Source organism: Saimiri boliviensis, chromosome 15 (genome assembly GCF_048565385.1).
Source record: "Saimiri boliviensis isolate mSaiBol1 chromosome 15, mSaiBol1.pri, whole genome shotgun sequence".
Classification (NCBI taxonomy): domain Eukaryota; kingdom Metazoa; phylum Chordata; class Mammalia; order Primates; family Cebidae; genus Saimiri; species Saimiri boliviensis.
In genome coordinates, this window is record NC_133463.1 from 21,819,890 (window position 1) to 21,844,263 (window position 24,374).

Consider the following 24,374-nt stretch of genomic DNA (forward strand, 5'->3'; position numbering starts at 1 on the left):
AGAAAAAGATATTTGTCACTGAACTCAAACGTGTCCTATTTCTAGCCCATGCTCCCTGTTGTGCAGTAGAAATAATTACATCTAACAAATCTTATAATCACAATGTGAGTGAAACAATTGTATTGCATTATATATCTGTTGGTCACAAGCACAAATTTTCAAATGTAAATACTTAATATATACCACAAGAATGTATTAGTTTATAGTAGTCTCCTTTTTCTTTTTTCTTTTGAGTTTGGGGACAGGGTCTCACTCAGTTGCCCAGGCTGGAGTACAGTGGCATAATCATAGCTCATTGCAGCCTTGAACTCCTGGACTCTAGCAATCCTCTCACCTCAACCTCCTGAGTAACCATGTGTCATGATGACTTAGAGAGCTCAACTAGGTGGGAAGAGACATAGTCTTAGTTACAAGTTTGATTTGGACTTGGCAGTTCATGATGATTGGAGAGAAAAACTAATTTCATGCTAGAAGTACAGAAAACCATTGTGGTGATTACAAGAGCAAGGCACCATGACCTAACTTCTTAAATTTTTTTGCAAAGACTAGGTGTCGCTATGTTGCCCAGGCTGGTCTCGAACCCCTGGCCTCAAGTAAACCTCCTGTTTCCCAAAGCTCTAGGATTACAGGTGAGCCACTGTACCTGGCCTCATTTTTTTTATTGTGCCAGAAACTTTACCCCAACCTGTATTCTTCATCACTAGCAGGGCTCTGCAAAATCTAGTCCCCAAACACTACTGAAGAGGTGAGAGCTAAAGAAGAAAGCTAAGAGAGATGAGAAAGCACATTAATTTTCAGGGTATATAGAAAGAGTTTGGAAACTGCCTGAATATTTATAAATTCAAAGAGCATTAATTTTCAAGGGTATATAGCAAGACTTTGGGAACTACCTGAATATGTATAAAGTGTATTGCTAACATGAACTTTAGGCTAATTTATAGTTTTAAATCTTACATGAATAATATAGAAAACACAGAGTGTCCTAGTCACTTTGGATTCCTGGTGTCTAGGAACTATGAAAACCCTTTCCCAAAGGCAGGATGTTATAAATATGGTTATCTTTGAGACAAGTGTCAGAAGCCTGATTGATGTGTACTTTAAGTAAATTATGCAGTACTAAATATGTTACAAGAAATCTCAGAGTGTGTTTGCTTGCTTAGTGATAAAGTTGATTCTAATTGGGGATAAAGATTTTATCTTCAGTCTTTCCACTTCCCTTCTTGTCTCGCCTGCCATCCCTATCCTCTACCCTCCTTGCTGGGACTCTTCCATGCTAGCTCCAATATCCTCATCATAGTTAGGAATTTATTTTCTGAGGAATAACAAGGAAGTACTTTTTATTTCTAAAACTGCACCTGTTATAGATCACAAGGTCAGGAGTATGAGACCAGCCTGGCCAATATGGTGAAACCCTGTCTCTACTAAAAATACAAATATTAGCTGGACATGGTGGCGGGCACCTGTAGTCCCAGCTACTCAGGAGGCTGAGGCAGGAGAATCGCTTGAACCCAGAAGGCAGAGGTTGCAGCAGAAGTTGCAGTGAGCTGAGATGGTGTCACTGCACTCCCACCTGGGTGACAGAGCAAGACTCTGTAAAAAAAAATAAAATAAAAGTCAACCATGCTAAAAGTTTTCTGTTAAGATCAGTCCTCCAAATTTCCACTTTACAACTCTCAGATCATATAGAATTCCAAGGTTTTTTGGTTTTTTTGTTTGTTTGTTTGTTTGTTTTTTGAGACAGTCTCACTCTGTCGTCCAGGCTGAACTGTAGTGGCACGATCTCAGCTCACTGCAACCTCTGCCTCCCAGGTTCAAGTGATTCTCCTGCTTCAGCCTCCCAAGTAGCTGGGATTACAGGCATGCACCACCATGCCTGGCTAATTTTATATTTTTAGTAGAGACAAGATTTCACCATGCTGCCCAGGCAGGTCTCGAACTCCTGACCTCAGATGATGCACCCACCTTGGCCTTCCAAAGTGCTGGGATTAGAGGCATAAGCCACCATACCTGGCCAGAATTCCAAGGTCTTCACAGCGATTCTCAGGGCTTCATATTTGGAGACTTAGAGTGTGGATGAGGGGAAGCACCAAGACAATTTCAAACACCAAATGTCCCTTCATTAAAGACTGTCTAAGCAGCCCTTTTCTCTCTCCCCTAGAAGGCTGGGTTTCTATTTTGAGCTTGATACTAAATTTAATTCATTTTAATGAGGACAGCCTTCATTAATATAGAGCCCAGTGTGTTTTTCTATTTAATTCTATATTTCTCTCCTGATTGATTTCCTGTCTTGCAGCCATGGCTACCCATGACAAACAGACTCTGACTCTTTGAGCCTAGTGTCTGATAATTGTGATTACATAATACACTAAAGAGTAGCTAACAGTAGCATTTAAGGCAATAATAAAATACACTAAGTTGTCCTTTTAAAGATTTTTGCTTTCCAAGGTTACAAAATACAAATACTCTATTGATGTTTCTGTTGTAAAAGATGATCAGAATATAGGGATTTGGAACCCTCTCCTTCCTTTTTGAGCTCTCCACGTGTGAGACATCTGGAACTTTTTATCAGCAGATACCCTGTAAGAGCTTTTTTCTAAACATAAGTGTTTCTTGAATTCAAGTCTACTGATATGATTTTAACTTACCTCCTCCAAAAAAAACCCCTAAATTTATTCACATGACTCTTTGTAGAAAATATTCATTCAGCTGGCACAGTGGCTCACACCTGCAATCCCAGCACTTTGGGAGGCCAAGGCAGGCAGATCACTTGAGATCAGAAGTTAGAGACCAGCGTGGCCAACACGGCAAAACCTCCTCTCTACTAAAAATACAAAAATTAGCCGCTCATGGTGGTGCAGGCCTATAGTCCCAGCTGCTAGGAGGCTGAGGAAGGAGAATCGCTTCAACCCTGGAGGATGAAGTTGCAGTGAGCTGAGATTGCACCACTGCACTCCAGCCTGGGTGACAGAGCAACTCTGCCTAAAAAAAAAAAAAAAAAAAAAAAAAAAAAAAAAAAAAAAAAAAAAAAAAACTGTGAACAACTTCATGCTCAAATGCTAAAGTGTACCTTCCTAAGTCCATCGAGATACTTTAAAAATTTAAAAATTGTGTCTCAGATATATTTTCTTTTGGGAAAGCAATTTTTTTAAAATTTGGTCATTAAAGGAGACTATGAAAAATGAAGACTTTTCCTTAGGAAAATAAGCAACTTAAATTCATTTTCTAGGTGGTATTGGCAGGGTAATAAAAGTGGTAGGTAGAGTACCATATCAAATTTTTTAAACTTATTTCGACTATTTATTTAGAGACGGAACCTCGCACTGTTGCCCAGGCTGGAGTGTAGTGGCATGATCTCGGCTCACTGCAATCTCTGCCTCCCGGGTTCAAGCTATTCTCCTGACTTAGTCTCCCGAGTAGCTGGGATTACAGGCACATGCCATCAGGTGTGGCTAATTTTTTTTTTTTTTTTTTTTTAAGTAGAGACAGGGTCTCACCGTTTTGGCCAGGGTAGTCTAGATCTTCTGACCTCATGATCCACTCACCTCGGCCTCCCAAAGTGCTGGGATTACAAGTGTAAGCCCAATGACAAATTATAATTTGCCTCCGAAAGTGCTGGGATTACAAGCATAAGCCCAGTGACAAATTATTTTTAAAATATTTCTGAGAAAAAAAATAAAGCTGTAGACAGTGTTTTTTAAAAAGGCTGCAACCCTTTACCCTTTGGCTACTTCTAAATCTAATTTCTAATCCCATCATTGAGTTCACAGTAGTTTAAACTGGTATCAAACATGTTTTGGGTGTTAGAACTCATGGCATTGTCCTGAGAAAGTAATGGAGGCCAACTTAATTTCCCTTGGGATTAATCAAAGGAATTAGAAATGATTAAGACTGCCATGGAGATATTTGCCTTATTTTCAAAAGTCAAATACATGTAGCTAGTAGTCCCTGCAAAAAATGTAGATGGTTAGAGAAATGAAAGGCAACCAAGGCCCCATTGTAGGGCTCTCAAGGGCAAATAGGTAGACTTTCCTGTCTCAGTGCTATTTATTATCACCTAAGCACCTGCTGGATCCAAGTGTTCCAGTTTCACTGGGCTGGTGTTGTGCAGAAATGGGACCCCTCCCATTGAATGCAAGATACAGATCATTATAGGAAAATTCTTTAGGGTTCACCTTTGCCTCTGCTTTCAGTGCAAAAATGGGGAGTTATTTCCATAATTTGCAGAAACCTCTCCCTTTTACTTTATAATCATACAAATAAACATGAGGGCAGTTAGGCTGTAGCAAAGTGACTTTTGATAATGGCTTCACCACCTTAAATTTTCATAAACAGGAATTAGAGAGTTTAAAAAGGACACATTGGTTAGTGATATAAACTCTGAAGGTAGGAGTTCAATTCCAGGCTCAGCTTCTTGCCAGATGTTCGAACTTAAGTAAAGCACTTTATATTTCTAAACCTTGGTTCTCTTGTCTGTAAAATACAGATCATATTAGGACCTTTCTTACTGGAGTATTGTGATAGTTAATGAAATTAACTTGGCTAAATACATTAAAAAGTCACATTTATAGTGAGAGCTCCAAAATCATTAGCTATTATTATTTTTGTTACAGTAAAAAAAAATTTGAAAGAAGAAACAGTTATTTTGGGGGGATATGCAGGGGAATAAATGTTCAGGAATAAAAAACAATATCTTTATAATCCTTTAAAGGATATGTCAATCTTTGCAAGGTTTCCTTCAGCAGGAGAAAATTAATACATTTAAAAAATAAAATCCAAAAAGTTCTTTTAGAGAATAGATATTTTAGATTAATTCTGTTTGTTTTCAAAATAAATAACAACCATGGTAATGAACCTCAAAGCTGTATTGTCTCACAGTTTCCGGCTTTAACATTGTAACTGGTGACATTAAAGGCAATTAAACCATTAATTAAAAATCTGCATTGATGCAAAGCAGAGGGGAAATAAACTACTTCAACTTTGGCTTCTGACATATTTAGACTTGAAATCAAAGCTTTTGTTGAACTAGAAAGAGCTATTTAACATAAGAAAGAGTTAACACTCACTTAGGGGTGTCCTTTTTTTTTAAATTTGTTGGAAAATACTTGACAAATCTGCCTGTAAAATCAACTGCAAAATTATTTTCACTGCCCTTTTGACAGTCTGAAAAAATAATGGTTGTCAAAATAATAAGCAAACCACATTTTACAACTATCAAGAGAAAAAATCAGTTTTCTATTTTGTAAAGTGGTTTCTTAGCATATCCTAGTGATGAGTAAGAGTGACTGCCATACAGATAGGTTCATAACGTCAATATGTAGGATATCTCCCTAAAAGAATCTAACAAAATCCAAGCTTTTATTTAGCTTGCAGAAATACATCAGCCTATTGAGTAAGCAGCCAAACATTGCGGCTTATTCAAAGAACATCTATATACTCATGGAAACGAACATTTTTTAAACATCTGTAAGCCCTGGTTTCTTGGTAAAGACAGTAATAGTAGTAAGTTTGAGTGGGCAGCTGTTTTTCATCTGTTACTCAGAAACTTTTACATAGGTATTTACTTCCCCGTAGTGTTGAGTGTACTAGACCCATATTACCTTTCTTAAAATGAGAAAGGAAAGTATGTCAAGTATATTCTGCTGCTGGAGAGCTATGTACTTAGCAAGTAGTTTACTCAGAAGAGCCTACAGCAAACTGATTTCAAAAGTTACTTAATCTTTTTAGACAAGCTGAACATGTCGTTCCAGAAGCAGCACGTGTAAATTCTCCTAAGACAAGCAACCCACTAATATGGGAAACTTTTGTTGAAGACCTATCATGTAAACCCATTGTGCTTTAGAGAGAAAGGATGCAAAGATGGTAAGACACAGTTTCTGTTCCCAAAGAGTTTTAAGATTTTAAAATAAATTGGCTTTGAGACCTAAAAGAAAGAAACTTTTCCCTCTCCTCTTTTTCTTTCACTAACAGTTTTTTGTTTGTGTGCTTTTTAAATTGTATTTCTTTTGCCCTTTGTACCCATCTTTCTGTTATCTTCTGCTGTGTTGGTTCAACGATTGTGATTTTACTGCTAAAGTTTTTCTTTCTTCAACTCATCTGAGACATACCTTTACATTTAAAAATTTCAAATAAATGTCAGAAAAGCAGTGTTACTTTTAAAACTCTATCCTGGTTGAGAAGCGATATGCCTTGGTTAATTTCCCAGACATTAGATGAATAAGAGGGACATGTTCCTGCCCTGTATTCTAATTGTCTAGCAAGAAAAGTTTTCAGTCCAAGATGAGATGTTTGCCTCTTCCAAAGTCTATATAGCATTAATCTCATTGAGAAATCCCAATATCTTGAATCCTAAATATTGGGAAAAAAAAACATAAAAGTAAGAAAAGGGAGTGATGTATCCCCTGGGGTCTACTTTTTACAGTAAAGCGTAGCTATAAGAAAAAAAATCACATTATCCAATAATTATTAAATAAAGCTCTGTTGTGTTTATTATTACATTTGCCTAACAATTCTCATGCCTTTTAAGCATTCTGGTGGCTTAAAGAAGAAATACTATATAAAGACATAAAAAAGAAGAAATACTGCATATCTAAATTGTACAACTAAATTCACACTGACTTCTCAAATTATATAGCACCAAGAAAACATAACTACTCCTGTTTAAGAAAGTCTTTGCTGTTCTGAATATTGTTTCTAATAAAAATACATGTACCTTCATTCATACTACTCACCTTAACTAGGGAATGTATCTATTACAAATGAAAGGTAATTATTTGACTCATTAGGTTTAGGGTATATACATCTCAAATACCTCAACCCTACCTCAAGGTGTATCAAACAAAACCTCAAGTTCCCACTGCTGAAATTCACATTTTCCTCTTACTTGATATCCATATGTTCTATTATTATGCCTCATAAATTTAATTATATGCTAAAATGAAGACTGAAGCCCAATGCCCCAATACTAATTTCTACAAATATGAATTCAGAATAGATTTCTAAAAATTTTACTATCCTATTTGTCCTGGTTCTATTAAATCTATCATCTTTCATTAAATTATCCCGTGTGTGGGTCACTGTGTTGTCCTAAGTGATTTACCACCCAGCCTTGCCCTCCCAAAATTGTTCACAAAGCATCTACACAACCCTTTTCAGCATCCTTTAGGCTTGTACTAAGTGATTTTTGTCCCAAGTGACTCACCACCCAACCTTGCCCTCCCAAAATTATTTGCAATGCAGCTACACAACCCTTTTCAGCATGCTTTAGGCTTGTACTTCCTGGAGGGAACTTCACTTCAGTGACAAAACTATTTGTCTGGTATGAACACGACCACTGGCTCCGGTGCCACCTCCCACGTAGCTATGCAGTCATTGCAAACATGAGCAAGTCTCACACTTGCTGCATAGCATGTGAATTCATTTAACAAGCAATAATTTCCCTTCTCTTTCTGAGAATGATTTGGTTCAATGTGAATAAAGGCCGTAAAGTTTAGTTGGAAGAGAATAAGAGAATATTGGAAGTTGTGTAGCCTTGAGTAATTTAGATATGCAAGATGTTCCAAGTTACAAGATTTATTGTGTAACTACAGACACTTTATGATACAAATGGCAATGAGCTCACAGTTATACATGCTTCTGGTGTCATTGAACTTCAGATGTCATTTGTCGTTTGCTTAAAGGACAAAACCTAAGAAATATTGCTTAGATTTAGGAATCATCAAAAAGAAAAAGAAGAAGAAGAACGTGTCAGTATAAGGAGCTTCACAGGTTCCTTTATCCTCTCAGATGTAATATTGTTGATCAGAACTTTTTCTTTTCTATTCCTAATACTTAGATTACAGAGGAACTCAGAAGCCAACCTCAGAAACTATTTTAAGAATAAAACTACAGCAGTCTCTCATTAATAAGAAGAAAAAAGAATAAAACATACCATCATTGTAATTGAGGGAATCTTATTCACAATCACTATTTGCATATTGGAAAAATGGTGGTAAGCAGAGGTGATACAAAAAGGAGAAATCTAATGGTACCATTTTGACTTACTTTTACCAAGATTAAACATGGCCATCACAAAAGATTGGCTTTTTAAACTTGACATCTTCCCAGTTCTTATAAGTAAGGGATGGTTTACCTCAAAATAACACCGAATTAAAAGTGAGTTGTGTCCAAAGAGCTAAAGTCAGCACAAATTATAAAAACCCATGGCTTGTGCTTGCTGAGTTCTCACAATTTCAAGCATTTGCCTAAGGCCCTCCGCACTCCACATCTGATTCTTCCGTACTCACACTAGCTGACTTCTGGGGAATCCGGCGGCATTGCCGGTCCCCATGGGCACCGTAGCACAGAGAAGCCTGTGACCACTAAGATGCCACAGGTTCCCGTCACCTCCCTCCCACCAAGTGTATGGAGGGGCCAGCTCTCTCTGCCTCCCTGATCATTTGTTTACTGCGCTTAAGTTGGGATTCTTGGCCAACAGGCAGCTCAAGGGGGAAAGAATCACGGTGTCCTAAGTGCATTAAATCTTCATATTAGCCCCCTGGCTTGGTAAACCTTTATGTTGGCTTTATTCTCTTTTTTTCAAGCATGACAAACAAGTGGTTTTTCTTTTGCAGTTTAATGATTCTTTACACAAAAAGGGGTAGTTTAGGGCTTTCTCTGAGGCTGATAGGTGTTTCTGTTTAATGAGGTTTTTATTATACTGTATTGGCTTCCCTGAAAAGAAATTACGAGCAGCAAACAGCTGATAATAGAACAAGACTGGAAGAAACAATAACCAAGGGGGGAAAAATTAGTGTGGCAGCAGATGCACACGTTGTAGCTGGGGGATTAAATGCCACTTCCATTCTCCCTTGGCCACCATTGTGCAAGTAATAAAGTGAATGTGGGCACTTACGTGCCAGTTATGTGTGTGCAAATGATATGGATATAGATATAGACTCAGCTAAACTGCCATCTGTGGAGGAAGAAGGCTGGTGAGCTCAGTCTAGACAAAGATGAGTGAAGCTCAGAGTGCGGGGTTTACAAGGGCTGGTCGGTTACCATGGAAACTAATTGGAGCTAATAAGTAAAGGGACATTTTAACTGTGGGAACAGAATAGGAGGGGCTATTTTTCAATATCACCGTTACCTACAATTAATCTTTCATTTTAGGAGCGTCCTGACTTAATTCTTATGAGGAAGCGCTTCACTCTGTGCACAACCTCACCCTGCTTGATGTGACTTGAAAATTTGGCATATCATCTTTTCGAATGTGCTGAATTTTAGTTTGAGATCTTTCAAGACAGAATCAATTTCACTTTTTTTTTTTTCTTAAAAAATAAACTGTTTGCAGATGGCAAGGAGAAAGGAAGTAATGGAAAATTCTTAACTTCTAAACTGACACTCTGCTGAGCACAAAAGCAGACTACAGGGAGAAGGGGAGCTGGGACCTTATCCTGCAGCACCAGCTTCAGGTTTTTGTTTGAGTTGATTTTCCCTGACAAAAGCATTTCAGAACAACAACGAAAAATGTGACTTTGTGGACTCATTCCTACAATACTTTCCAAAGGTAGCATTTACAACTACTGTAGAAGCAAGTATTAAGATTATAGTGAACAGCCACATCTACTGCATTCTTGTATTTTTATATTTTAAAGCAAGCATTAAATCGTGCAAATAGCTTAAGTTATTAATAAAAGAGAAGCACTGACTGGGATTTAATGAAAAGATCTATAATTAATAATAGGATAAAATGTCCATGTTAAAAAGCACTTTAAACAATAATGTAGGTCAGAACCAGGCCCATTTGGGAATGCCTGCTAGACGGTGTGTTACAAGCACAGAGTTGATAAAGCTTCTTGATTTGACATCTTTACAGTTTCTTAGGTTTTACTTTTGTAACTCAATTAACAGTTTAAGAGAATGTGAACTACCTTAATACTGTCCCTGGGGTCTTCAAAAATCTATGCAGTTGAGGTAATCCAGATTTCCAGACATGGGTCTGGTTGGATTAACCCCCCTCCGCCAAAACAGGAAAAAAAAAAAATTTACAATAATTGGCACTATTAAAAATTTTATGATGCCCAAGGGAAGTTTGAGCCCTGTTGTGCCTCTTGCCATTGTTGAAAATGTTTGTGTTGATTATGTATCTGGACTTAGCTGATTAGGAATAGTTTAGTGAATACACAATATATTATGACCAAACACCTCATAATCACTTCTGAGAAGAAATTGAGCAAATGAATCAGGACTCTAACTTCTGATTCTTTTTTTTTTTTTTCTCCTTCTTCCACATAACCCAGTTAACAAGAAAAAATGCATTGTAGAAAAATTAGTTTTCTAATTTTGTACTTCAGAAAATTGCACCAGGAATAATTCTTAAGTATCTTAATATAATTCCACACAAGAATTTCTGAAAAAATACAAGCTAGTCAAGTCAATGTTGCTAGAAACTGGAATAATCCTCTTTGTAATACTGGCACTCCAAGTATTAGATAATTATTTTATAGTCAAAGTTTTAAGGCTTTAGACAAGTTTAAGAGTGTGTGTGTGTGTGTGTGTGTGTGTGTGTGTGTGTGTGTGTGTGTCTGTGTGTGTTTAAGCAATCCCCCTCCCAGTTCAAAGAAATTTAAAAGGTACAGTATTTAAAATGTTGGCTTCCCATGGACACTGTCAAGGAGTTGGTAGTATTTAAAATTCTTATTTTCTCCTTCAGATTGTCAAAATTCCTTAGAAGACTGATGGAATTTTTGAAATTGTGAGATTTGTGGCAATTAATTGATTTCCAGGTATCATCTTAAAGAACTGTAACAAGTATAGCCATTTTCTGATTCAGAGTGCTATCAAAGTACTTAGTTTTATAAAACAGTTCAGAAAACCAAAAAAAAAAAAAAAAATGCACATAAGAAGGAGGTATTGAAATGACCAAAAACTGAAAACATTTCAAAGCAAAATTGTTAATGAGCTATTTGAGCTATAGGGATATTATAAGTGCAATTAACTAGAAGCCAATAAAAATAATCAATGACAGAGTGCAGTCCTCTGGTACCAAAGTGCTTTTACAAAGAGATGTTTGTGAAAGCAGCAAGTGATTAAAAAGGCCACCTTTATCTATGGGAGCGCCTGCTATTTTACATGAGTAGAAACGAAAATGATTTTCATTGACTGTTTCTGAAGTTCAGCCTGTAGCAAACAGTGAAGAGCTGTGTGTGGGAATAGAGAAGTTTCTGATCTTAGCTGCGCCCCCATCCCCTCCCTGCCAGGAATGTTGGAGGCAGCCAGGATCTAATCAAAGGAAGGTAGGAGTTTAGATTTCAAAATGTAGATGTCACATTTCAGTGCAAACTACTCCTACATTAACCCTTTATCAGCAAGTCAAGATGAACCTTTTATCTCCTATGGAAGGGAAAATGTTTTGCTGAGAAGAAATGCCCTTGCACAGATTGGCAGAAAAAGATTTTTAGGGTTTCTGTGCCTCTTACTGAGGGTCCCCATCGTCGCAGGGGGAGCATGAGGAGTTGTGAAAAGTAACGCCCAACTGGCCATCAGAGTAATTCATTCCCTCCACCTTCTCTGTAGCACCTCCCACTTCTCCTCTTTTTATAGCAGTCCTTTCTCTCCGAAAATCTCAGGTTACTTGACTGGGAGTTCTCAGACCTCCAGTTTCAGCCCTGCCCTCAGCCTCCAATCCGTAAGAGACACCCAGCCCCAGCAATTGGATTGGGCAGCCTGTCTTGACACACCACTGTGCTGAGTGCTTGAGGACGTGTTTCAACAGATGGTTGGGGTTAGTGTGTGTCATCACATTCAAGTGGGGATTAAGAGAAGGAAGGCTGCCTTGCTGGAGCTGTGTGGTCTTCTCCAAGTGAGAGTCGCAGGCAATAGAACTACTTTGCCTTTGGAGGAAAAGGAGGAATTCATTTTCAGCAGCCACAAGAAAAGCAGTTTTTTTTTCAGGTAAAGTAAAAGACATTGAATGTTTCTCTCCCTCTCTCTCTTTTAGCATAGTTTTGAATGGAATGCTAGCACGGCACACTTGTCAAAGCCAGTTGTTGCTGTCCTATCAATGCTGCTATTGTACGGCTGACAGATGACAGTGAGCATAGCTTGATGCTTGGCTGTCTTTGTAGAACTAACACTCCTCATGCCTTGCTTTTGAAGGTGTAGCTAAGAAAATATCTTTGGGAGCCGCGTTTGTACCCTTTCATATCCCTGTTGTATACTCAAAACGGGAGCTATAAATTGCTTGTAGAGAGTAGATAAGGCTGATAAAGGATTTATTTCAGCTTTAGAAATTAAAATTCACTTTCAAACTGTTGCATTTTACTGCTCAATTTATAAAGATTCTTTCTTTGAAGGGTCTGTTACCGAGTTGCCGGCAGAGATGGAAATGCTTTCTTCACCGATTTGTGCAAGGTAGATTATGTCTGATTTGTGACAGCAAAGGGTGTTTTAAGCATTTTTGGAGACTGACTCTAAAGTTCGGAAACTCCTTAAGAGAAGGGGCTCCCCTCTGAAAAGCAGCTAGGTAGGCTTTAAAACAAAAATGCTTAGAGCTGGAAGAAAAGCAGAGAAGGAAGAAGGAGGAAAACGTTCTATAACATAGCCCTCTTGCAGCTGCAGGGAAAGCAGATGGAGGTAATTCATTTGCAGATCTGTTTGTGAAAGTTTTACAAGTCAAGGAAAACTAAAGTAGCATCTCTGTAATGGATCATTAAGAGTCACTACATTTATAGGTTTTAGACTGGCTAACTGAAGTGTTAATCAAATGTAAATAGATTTTCAGGTTTAGTTATAAACAGACAAACAAAAAGGATTTAATTATAAAGTAGTCATTGGAAATTAATTGTCATCTGGTGCCTGAGCAACATAAAATGAGTTGTCATCATATACGTGATTAGCCGTAACGGCTCTGTCAAAAGCACCCACCAAAATGGAATTGAACTATTTATAAATATAACAAGGGAGTTTATGTGCTATGTATAATCTGTGGTATTAAAAAAGGCCTTTCAAATTCAGGCTGTATTTTCACAGGAATCAAAACACAAAATTTTTTATTTTTCAAATTTTCTAGCGAGATAGGTGAGCCAATGAGACTTCTGCTACCCTCACATACTTGCTCTCCGACTGCAACGTTCGTACACCTGTGGTGTGCAGAGACTCTGGCTCCTACTGGACTTTCACATTTGGCAGAGAAAGCCAGTATTATCCTCACCCTTTGCAGGTGAGAGATTCTATGAATAATATTACATATAAGCTGTTCTGAAATAAGAGCTGTTTAGTAGGTTGAATAACAGGATTTACGGCCAGTGCTTTGTGATTTTAGTATTCAATTGCATAAAGATGTCTGTAAAATTATGTTTCAAGTTGCTTTACATATATTTTTGCAACCAAGCAGTTAACTTTTTAAAAATCCTTTTTTTAAAAAAGTTAAGATCAAAACAATATATTAATATGTCTTTTAATTTTTATTCAGAATATTCTCCAGTTATACTCCCAAACTTCTCCTTCAATGAGAAATTATCCCCATTAACACCCAGGCAGTTATTCTGACTGGGTATCATCTGATTCCCAATATTACATAACCAAAATAGAACCAAGTTCATAAGCTGAAGTCTTTTGGAATTCCAGTCATTCCATTTTGGCTTTACAATGGAAGTGGGGTTTAAAAAAACAAAGACGGAAATGCAAACTAACACCTCGCGTCATATCAGGATTAGAACTACATGTACAGCATATAGCAGGCATGATGCTAACTACCAATGCCATTTTTCACTACCACAGAAATATTTCAGGAGAAAGTCAAGTTCCTCCTCATAGATCAGATTTTCCTCCCTGAGATACGCCGTGGTGACCTCTAACAGAGGCCAGGTGCTGTTTAGCAGCGAGTGTCCCACCAGCATACGTCCTCAATGTTCAGACTGATCACAGGGCTGCCTGGACAGGATTTTGACAATATGGGACAATTCCCCCCAAACAATTGTACACAGGATTAGACAGGACAGAAACAAGAAAGGAAGTGTGAAGAGATAATAAATTCGCACCTTGAAATGGCAGCTGTGTTTTTGTCCCCCTAACAGGGTAATGTGAAGTTACTTAGTGAATTGAAAGGAGTTGCTTAAAACACAGTGCCCACAGGGCAATCCCAGCTTCTTGTCAAAATTGAAATCTATTTTCCCAGATGGGAAACATGCAGAGACATATTTTGGCGACTTCTACATGCCTCAGTTTGACATTTGGTTTCCTCCTGACAGCAGTTGTGCTGGTAACACACATGAAGTTCCCATCAGCATCCTACCAGCTGTGAAAGTGTCTGAGGACACAGGATATCCCTCCCAGAGAAGTGAAAAATAACGGAGGTTGAGGAGATCTGGACTGTGCTCTGTTGATGCATCCTGTCTCGGTATGCATTAAAGCGACAAATCTTAGAGGTGAAAAGTGATCTGAAAGCTTGATTTGTGAAAGTCCCAAAATTCATTTTAATGGTGGTGTGCGATACCAAAATACATTAGTCCAGGTATTGACTGAACCCATGGGAGGTTATGAGCAGGAGCCTCCATCAGGAAACTAGAAGGGTTCTATTCTGTTTTCCTCCTAAGAAAATGTAAGTGACTTCATGCAGATTGTTGTAGCCATTTCCATCGTGCTAGTAGAGACAAGTGGCAAGGGGGACATTTCCTATTTCCTTTCCTAATTATGTAACCATATTGGAATAGTTAGAGTTTCGTTCTTCTGTGTTTTATATTGAAAATGAGTTTATTCTTTAAACATCCTAGGGCTGGGAGCAGTGGCTCACACCTGTAATCCCAGCACTTTGGGAGGCTGAGGCACATGGATCACCTGAGGTCAGGAGTTCAAGTCCAGCCTGGCTAACATGGTAAAACCCCATCTCTACTAAAAAATACAGAAATTAGCCAGGCATGGTGTCAGGCACCTGTAATCCCAGCTACTGAGGAGTCTGAGGCAGGAGACTCTCTTGAACCTGGGAGGTGGAGGTTGCACTGAGCTAAGATCACGTCATTGCACTCCAGCCTGGGTAACAAGAGTGAAATTCCGTCTCAAAAAAAAAAAAAATTCATGAAGCAGGATTTCTGATACTGACCCATATATAGAATTGAGATTTCCCCAACTGTCACCACATGGATGGGGCCAACCAAAGGGTCAGCACAGGACATCTATTTTTTTTCTCCCTCTGCAATATTTTTGCAGGGAGAGCATGAAGTAAATTTAAGGGGATTAAAATTTTTAAAAGCAGACTCTACATAGATGATTACTTTTATCATTATTGACTTTGGGGAAAAACAGGCTCAAGTATGAAATTAGGTCTATGATCATGTGATAAATTTACCTTTTATTTAGGTTAGATCCATGAAAAAAAAAATTTGAAAGGAGATATTTTATGGAAAAAATTTGTCTTGAAATATATTTCCTATGTAAAATATTTTTTAATCTATCTTAATATCCTGGGGAGGTGGGGAATTCGCCTGTTAGCCTTTTTGTTCCCCCTCTCCCCCATAGCCAATCTGTCATCAAATTCTGAGTCCTTCCTTTAAAATGTCTCCTACGTGTGGCCCACAGCTACCATCCCAGGACAACAATCGTCTCACATATGGGTCACTGCAACAGCCTCCTAAATGCCCCACTCGCCTGCATTTCCCTCTTCTGTCTACTACTGCAGACTTCGCTTCCTAAAACGCCACTTTCAACAAAGCATTTCTAGTCTGATAATTACCACGTGGACCCTCACTACCCACAAAATGAAGTTCGGTTCTATTCTAATGTGCTGGCCTTCTGTTATTTGGCCCGAACTTTCCAACTGTATCTCCCCACCAGGTCCCCACCACCTCAGAAGTCTACCCTTCCTTCCAGCTAATGCAGCCAGCACAGCGTCTCCACTTGCTAATCTTTGCTTTCAGCCCTAACCACTCTGGTTCTCTATCTTGTCTTTAAAATGAGAGTTTGTCACCATGTGCACAATTCCTTCTAAGTCTACATTCATAAGCCTGTGTGTAAAATGCCCCACCCAGTTCATCCTTATCACCTCTATATATTCATCCTTCAAAGTTTCAGCTTAAGTTCCATCTCCTTTGAGAAGCCTCCCTGACTGCTACGTCTTCCAGCAATACTTTTCTTCCCTTCATGTTGACCGTTGATTATCTATGGATTGCACTTAAAACAACTGCTGTACTTTTTATTCTGCTTTATAGTTTATTTGTTTATTCCTTGACTTCTCAGGAAGGGTGACAGGGACTGGCCTGGTCCACTCCAGTGACCTACAGAATACCTTAATAAGTGTGCTTATTAACTCAACAGGATATTCGAATACCCAAGGCACTTTCCTCTCTAGAGTTACTCCACTTTAGAGCCATTAACTGGCTCCAGTAGCTTCCTTCCCACCCAGGACAGAAAACCAAAAGAAAAAGAGAGAGAGAGAGAGACTTGGTAGGTTTTATTTTGGGAAACCTTACTGAAAATGCTCCTAAGGCTGAAAGTGAAATAATAATCCCAGATTAAGCTTAAGTACTATATGAAAAATCCCCATCAAATTCAGATTTAGCTATGGTAGAAATGACATGTATTGGCTGCTGCTCCATCATAAAATCTCAAATGTGACTTTGTAGCAGGAGAGTACAGGCTCTGCATTCAAACAGACCTGTGTTTTAATCCAGGGACCATCTCTCTGGCTATGTGGCCTTGGACAGGAAACTGACTCATTCTGAGTTTCAGCTCCCTCCTTTGTAAAATAGAGATAAGAGTACTTATCTTGGAAATGTAAAGAAAACACATAAATCATCTAGCTCAGTGCATATCCAGTATTGTACGTTCAATAAATGGAAGTGAGAGTAGGTTGATTGGTGCATACATAGATTCAGACCTAGGATACAAGAATGACAATCATTCAGCTATGTCTGTCATTAATCCTATGTGTTTATGTTATGTCTTCTTTAAGCATTTTCTTCTGCTACCAAAGGCAGGGGAATAAGGAAAGGACAGAGAGAGCAAGGGAGAAAGAATGAGAGAAAGAGAGAAGGAGGGAGGTGCCCTTGGCATTTAGGGATTTGGAGCAACAGACCTAATGGCTCTGTAGGGGAGAGTAGTGACAGTTAAATACACGTTGAGAGAGGAATGAAGCCCTGGGTTCTGCACCAAGGATAATAAAGAGCAGGCCCTGGGCCACGGTGCTGTTGGGGAACAAAGGACCCTATCTGTGGACCCCAGCAGGGATTTGGATTCACTAAGGGTCATCTGCTTCCCTTCTTTCCTCCTGGGTCACCATCTAGAAAGAAATGTTAATAATAACTTGGCAAAACACTTTAAAGAGTCAGATCGGGCTTCCAGAAGTAATTGATAAAGCAAGATACCATTTAGACTTCATCTCCAAACCAAATTTAACAAAAAAGCTGAAAGCAATTTTTTGGGAACGGTAGTTCCCAAACTCTGCACCCATCATCAAACACTGAGCCTTCTATTTGTGCCTTTTCCCTGGAAGGGCAGCTGACTGCGAAATTCTCTAACAAGGTACTAAGTTTAGCAAATAATGTCCTTAGACATGGGATATTCAATTCCGGCTTTCTGATCATCTGGCCTGCACCTGCCCTCAGCCAGGGAGAGGAAAGAAATTGGAACTGCCTAGGATGATGGGCAAGGCAGTATTTCCGGAGATCCCTCCCTCTTCCAGCAAACATATCTATCAAATTTTCAAAGAGAGGCTTTGACAATTATTTTTTGACATCATCTTAAGCTGCAGCAGCTAAGCTAGTCTTCTTTGCCCTCTAAATATATGATCCATGTATTCCTGCACAATAGTGTATTAAACATTTTAAATTTTAATTTAATTTTTTGAGACAATGTCTCACTCTGTCATCCAGGCTGGAGAGCAATTGCAATATCATAGCTCTCCACGGACTCCAAATAAGTTTAAAAAATATTGTCTATTCTCATTGAAGCAGTAAGAATGAGGAAAGGATGGGTATAAGAAACATTGTGAAGAAATAATAACAGTAACACAACTTGGTGATTAGTCAAATAGAGGACAAAAGAGAGGGAACTACTGAGGTATCAGGCCCAGGACAGGGGGGAATGGTGATTGAACTTAAAGCTGCTGAAAGTGGAATTTCATTCAGCAACACAATATATTTCCAGAGTGACAATGCTTTTTATGGAAAAAAATGTTTATCCATTATCTGTAAACAGACTACACTCGATATAACTTTATAATGCAAACATAGGTAAATATATGTGTATATCAATGTTTAATAATATATGTGCTGCCAAAGAGAGCACTCAGTGTTTAATAATATAATTTAAGCAAATAAAATCTAATTTTCTGATCATTGGTGGGCATTAGAATACACAACTGTGACTTTTATACGACATATTCCTCCTTAGATAAAAAGGATCTTTTCTCATATTAAGAAAACGGTTTGCCAAGTAACAAGCCAGAATTTCTAAAATTTTGGGGAAGTTAGGGATATTCAAGTCAGAACACTCTACATATGCATAACTCTTATAATTCTCATCTTTTGACTAAAAGAATGCTAGTGGAGAGGAACATGAAATTTTAAAAGTCTAGAGGCAAGAAGAGGTGAAATATTTAAGTTCCCTGTGCCTATAAACCTTCATATTCTACCTTGGAGGGGGCTGATTGACATCCTTTCACAGAATGTACCAATGACTGATTTCCAAATGCAATACACATTCCTTTTTTCACCACAAAGACAAATCATCCTTAATTTTATGATTTGGGAAAGGTTTCCTCATTCCCCTGCTTTTCTTTCTATACTCTTATTTTGTCCTTTTTTATTTTATTTTATTTTATTTTATTTTATTTTATTTTATTTGTTTCAAGCATTTCCTCCTCAAAAGAAGAGGGCCATTCTTTAGTCAAGTCTTCCTACTAAATTGATGGACCATTTTTAGGATTAAGTATAGGTTTCTTAGAAGTAGAAGACTGTGTTTGCCATTTCAAACTCTTGCATTATACGTTGGGGGCAGCATGATCGAAAGAATACAGAGTTTGAGTCAGCAAGATCTGGAACTGAAATGTAACCCTGGTACTGAAAATTTGCTGGAATAGCATTGACCATGGAGACTTGACAGCATTTTGCTTCCTCAAAAGTGACTTGGGTTCCATTTAGGTTTTTAATGAAGACTTTGGACTGTTCTATTTTACCCAACTGAGTTTTCTGAACCATGTTCCCTGGTTCCTGTGGGAGAAGCACCAGCCTAAGTATCAGCACCTGTAATCTATTTCTCACTCAGGGTTGCCATACATGAGGAACTAATTGACATGAGCCAGTTTATATTTGGAAGCCATTAATGGCTAGCAACTGAATTGTTGAGATATCCAGTGTGACGAACCAGAGGGAAAGAATAACACACAAGTGCCACAGTGAGATCAATAAACATCATCTGCAGCAAGCACGAAGGTTGAGCTTAGGTGCCAAGCTTAAAACTAGATCTCTTCATCTAGTACCCACTTAGGTCAATGGGCCTAATAGAGTTTAGGGACTGAAACATGAGCTGATATTTCCAAATTTCTTAATCTTGAATTGTCTAAATTCAGATTTCAATTCAAGATTCTACTCCTATATGTTACACTTTCAGATCTGTCTTGAAGATACAAAGACTTCTGGAATTGGAGAAGTTTGGTGCTTCTAAGAAAAGAAAACTGAATAAATGGAGAAGTCAGGAAAAAAAAATCAATGCAGTCAAAACATGTTCTGTCCTAGAGAGTCACTCTGCCTTTTATGTCAAAAGTCACTATACCTCTTATGTCAAATAAAAATCAGGACAGAAAACAGAGGAAAAAATAAGCTATACAAAAAACTTCATGTACAGCAATCGTTATTCTCATTAGTCATTCTTCTACAAAAACAGCTGTCTATTGATCTAACATTCTGGTCAACCACTACAGTAGTCTAAGAAGTGGAATTAGAGGTGTTTCTACAATTGCTTCTACCATTGTCATAACCCCTTTGGAAGCTTATAATACCCCACTTGGGCTGGGCATGGTGGCTCATGCCTATAATCCCAGCACTTTGGGAGGCCAAAGAGGGCAGATCATGATATCAGGAGGTTGAGACCAGCCTGGCCAATATGGTGAAACCTCATCTCTACTAAAAAATAAAAAAATTAGCCAGGCATGGTGCTGTGCACCTTTCGTTCAGCTACTCAGGAGGCTGAGACAGAAGAATCACTTGAACCCAGGAGGTGGAGGTTGCAGTGAGCAGAGATTGCACCACTGTACTCCAGCCTAGGTGACAGCATGAGACTCAGTCTCAAAAAAAAAAAAAAAGAAAAGAAAAAGAATACCCCACTTGACTTCCTCATATTTCATGCTGGGCAAATAAAATTAAAATGTATATTTTATTATTTCCTTGATAACTTTTCAAGTCTGAAAAAAACAAGCAATGAAATAAAAGTTGCTGAATAATGACAGCAGTGCTGGAACTAGGAAAAAAAGGTAGGGTGGTACAGTGGAAAGACATTAGAAATCTGGATTCCAGAACTTGGCTAGTATTATTAATAGTGTGATTTTGAGCAAATTAGTTAACCTTTCAGAGGCATGCCATCATCTCTTTGCCTGCATTCTGCCATTCACTTCACGTAGATGACATTATTCTTTCTTTACTGGCAAACTCTGCTCCTCCTTTATGACAAGCTTAAATAAATAAAGTATTCTCCTTTGTTGTTTTCTGGCAAAAGGGCCCTGCTCTGTCACTCAGGCGGGGTGCAGTGGTGTGATCATGGCTCACTGCATTCTTGACCTCCTGGGCTTAAGCAATCCTCCCACCTCAGCCTCCCAAGTAGCTGAGACCGCAAGCACACACCAAACCTGGCTCTTTTTCTTATTTTCTGTAGAGATGAGGTCTCCCTATGTTGCCCAACTGGTCTCAAACCCCTGGGCTAAAGCAATCTTCCTGCCTCAGCCTTCCAAAGTGCCGGGATTACAGGTGCAAGCCACCACACCCAGCCTAAGCAGTGTCCTTGAAACTAAAAAGAATGGTTGTAAGAAAGAGGAAGAACCTCAATCCAGTTCTGCATCTAAATTGAGCTCTGTACTTTATCTCCTTCTTACGTTCACTCGTTTTACCTACTCCTGTTAAACTCATCTTTTTTCTACACTGTTTCATCATATCATTCCACTACTCTAAAACAGTTGTCTCTCCATTTTCTGCAGCATCTAGTCTAAATAAAGGACCAGCAATTAAGAACCTTCATGATCTTTTCCACTATAACCATCCCACTCCCCCTATACACTTTCTGCTCTTTCCTAAAGTAGGTTCAACATGTCCTGAATTTACATCTTTACTTCTGCTACAAGGCACGTGCTCACACTGTTTTCTGGGCTAGGACTGCCTCCCATCATGGTTCTGCATGTCCAAATTCCACCCATCCTTGAAAAGAAAGCCTCAAGCCTCATTACCTCCATGGAACTTTCTTTTCCTAACTCTTCCAACCATCAATAATCTCTCTCTCATCTGTGCTCTCTTTCCACTTAAAATCTTGTCATATAATTTTAGCTCTTAATTATGTACAATTTTGCATTTATTCTTATTCTCAACGTTTTTTAAAATTGCTTTCTCTCTCTTATATGGTTAGAAACATTAAGACAATTGAGTTTTAAGCCTCTGCTTCTATCAAGCATAGCTTCAAGGTGGTATAGCCAGTACATCCTAAAGGCTTTCATTACACATTCACAGTTAGAATGACCAAGGACTACTGGGATAGAACATCATGTTTTAGTCATTGAGAATTTTAGGAAACTAATCAGCAGCACATTCACAACTACCCCGGGCATTCTTTTGACAATGTGGAAGGCACTGTCTCAGGCACTGATTCTCTGGCTCAGATTTTGTGTTCCCATCTTCTGTCCACATCACTCTCCAGGGCTGCGTTTGCGCCAGCTGGATCCCATCCAGAAACGGATTCAAATAGATAATAGGCCAACTAGAATTCCCATCTTCCTTGATTAGATGTGAAATTGTATAGCTGGGTGTCACTCACATGCCAGCCACTCAGGATTCTATGTTATCAATTAATTTCTCTTGAGAGCTGAACTGGGGAGATTGTGACAATTCTGTTTCCAAGCACTTGTAAAATTACAGTTAGACCAGATTTTCATGGATAGTGCTAGATATATAGGCCTGTCCACTATATGCTGCATAGCATAAATTAAAACACCCTGTTAATTTCACAGTAAATCATACTGTGTTTTTGGTTTTTTCCTGCAGTGGGAATGGGTTGTAAAAATTTTGTCTAGGAATGGCATTCTCATTTGTAGGACAATTAGCAATTGAGGTAAAAAGGATTTAAATTACTTCGAAGAAAGGAGAAATTATTGTTCACTATCAAAACTACTGAATCTTATTTGTTGTTGCTTCAGTAATTTAGAATATGCGGTAGATTTTCCAGGAAAGGATATCATAGAAACACAGAATGTTGGAGGCATACCTTAGAGATCTTCTAAGCAGAATCTCTCATTTTACATCTGAAGAAACATAGGACTGGGTTTGTTGCGAGACCTGCCTAAAATCACAAAATTCATTCTTAAAAGGGAAAGTTCTACACCCAGCCTTTATCCTTTTTTAAAAAAAGTGTGAGTCAGTAAATTCTACTGGGACAAAAATGAGTTCATGTGTCCTTTTTACATCAGGATCTAAGAAGGAGAAGGGATGAATCCAGCTCCCTATCTGACCATGGACTTTCTTGCTGAGGGCTACCATGAGTAACCAGGCATTATAAAGGATGATTGGGACTGAAACAAATAACAAGGAAAAGCTTTCTATTTTTTCAGATGTAATTCCTTATGGAAAATCTGTTCTAATGGAGATCACCAAGCACTGTTGCTGTGGATGATCTGTGAAAATATGCAGCTTTATCATAGAGAAACTTCTCTGTAAAAGCATTTTTTTTAATGTATGCTTAAAGAATACATTGTCCGCTATTGATGATGACAGTATTAACCGTCACAACTTCAAAACAATTTTCATTTGCACTAAATCACAGGAACTTGTAATATTTGGATAAGGAAAGCAGATATGTCATTTCTGCACACTAGAAAACTGAATCTAAGGGACAGCATGCCATTTGCCCAAGTCTAAAAACCTTAGTGAGGTAACGAGTGTTAGAATGCATGTCTTCTGGGTCCCACTTCACTGCCAAATACTTCAAATGATTTCAAATATACCATATTTTTTCAATATTAGGGACACCTATTGCATTAGAACAGTTGATGTCACCTTACTGGGAAATCGACGCTTGAATATTTCCTCAGGTACTAGAACTTTCCCAAGACAAGTATATGAGCAATATTCTTCACAGCTTAATAAATTGCATGACCATATATACAATTATGCATCTATATAATTTACATTTGAAACTGATTTATTTGTAAAGGAATTAGCAGTAGTCATTACTGGATTATAAATATACTTCCTGGTCATAACTTCCATTTTTCATTTTTTACTATTAGGAATAATAATTTAATAACTCAAAATAAAAGATTAATTTGGAATATCCTAAGCATGGTTTTGACATTTTAAAAAAGTTTTGTTTTTAAGATATGTTCTAGATTTCCTTTTAGTTATTGTAAGTTTCTCAAGAAAGCCATTATGATTTCCAGAGCAATGAAAGAAATATGCCATAGGAAAAAGAGCATATTTGTTCCTATTTTTAGGTTATTGGTCATATTTCAATCCACTGGAAAATGTGATTGCAAATCTGGTTAGAATTGTAAAAATATCAGGCTTACCAGTATTACAACTTCTTATGAAAGTGTGAATTCTGTTGAGAATGTGAAGATAAAGTGCAAGAATAATTATCTTTTTTTATAGCTAAACTTTATAATAGTGAATGCTGTTGAAAAGGGGATTCTATGAAAGTTATTTTTTGATCCATAAGAGTACTTTGTTCATACTATTTTCCTTTTTTTAAGTTTCCAACTTTTATTTTAAGATTAGGGATACATTTGCAGATTTGTTACAAGGTAAATGTATGCCATGGTGGATTGCTGCACGGATCATCCCATCACCCAGGTGTTAAGCCAAGCTTCCATTAACTATTCTTCCTGATGCTTTCCCGTCTCCCAACCGCCCACCCTATGACAGGCGTCAGTGTGTCTTGTTCCCCACCATTGTGTCCATGTGTTCTCATCATTCAGCTCCCACTTATAAGTGAGAACAGGCGGTGTTTGGTTTTCTCATTCCTGAGTACGTTTGCTAAAGATAATGGCCTCCAGTTCCATCTATGTCTCCGCAAAGGACATGATCTCTTTCCTTTTTATGTTCATGCTATTTTCAACTAAGCCTATACATTAAACACTTCTATAAAACAACGCTTCCCTATTTCCTATTTGTATCTCAGTTGTTTATAATGAAAACAAAGTGTGCCATTTT

The 24,374-nt window shown here is 38.1% G+C and overlaps 1 protein-coding gene across 2 annotated transcripts in view; it reads left to right on the forward strand.

The window, feature by feature from the left end:
- Positions 1–11,666: 11,666 nt before the first annotated feature.
- SULF1 (sulfatase 1) overlaps positions 11,667–24,374 on the forward strand; it is a 180,792-nt gene continuing 168,084 nt past the window's right edge. The window contains exon 1 of one of the 2 annotated variants that reach the window (XM_074386746.1): positions 11,667–11,931. The gene's annotated coding sequence lies outside the window, so the exon portion shown is untranslated. Of the gene's footprint in view, positions 11,932–14,253; positions 14,378–24,374 lie in introns of those variants that run through there. The other variant, XM_074386747.1, reaches the window with a different exon arrangement.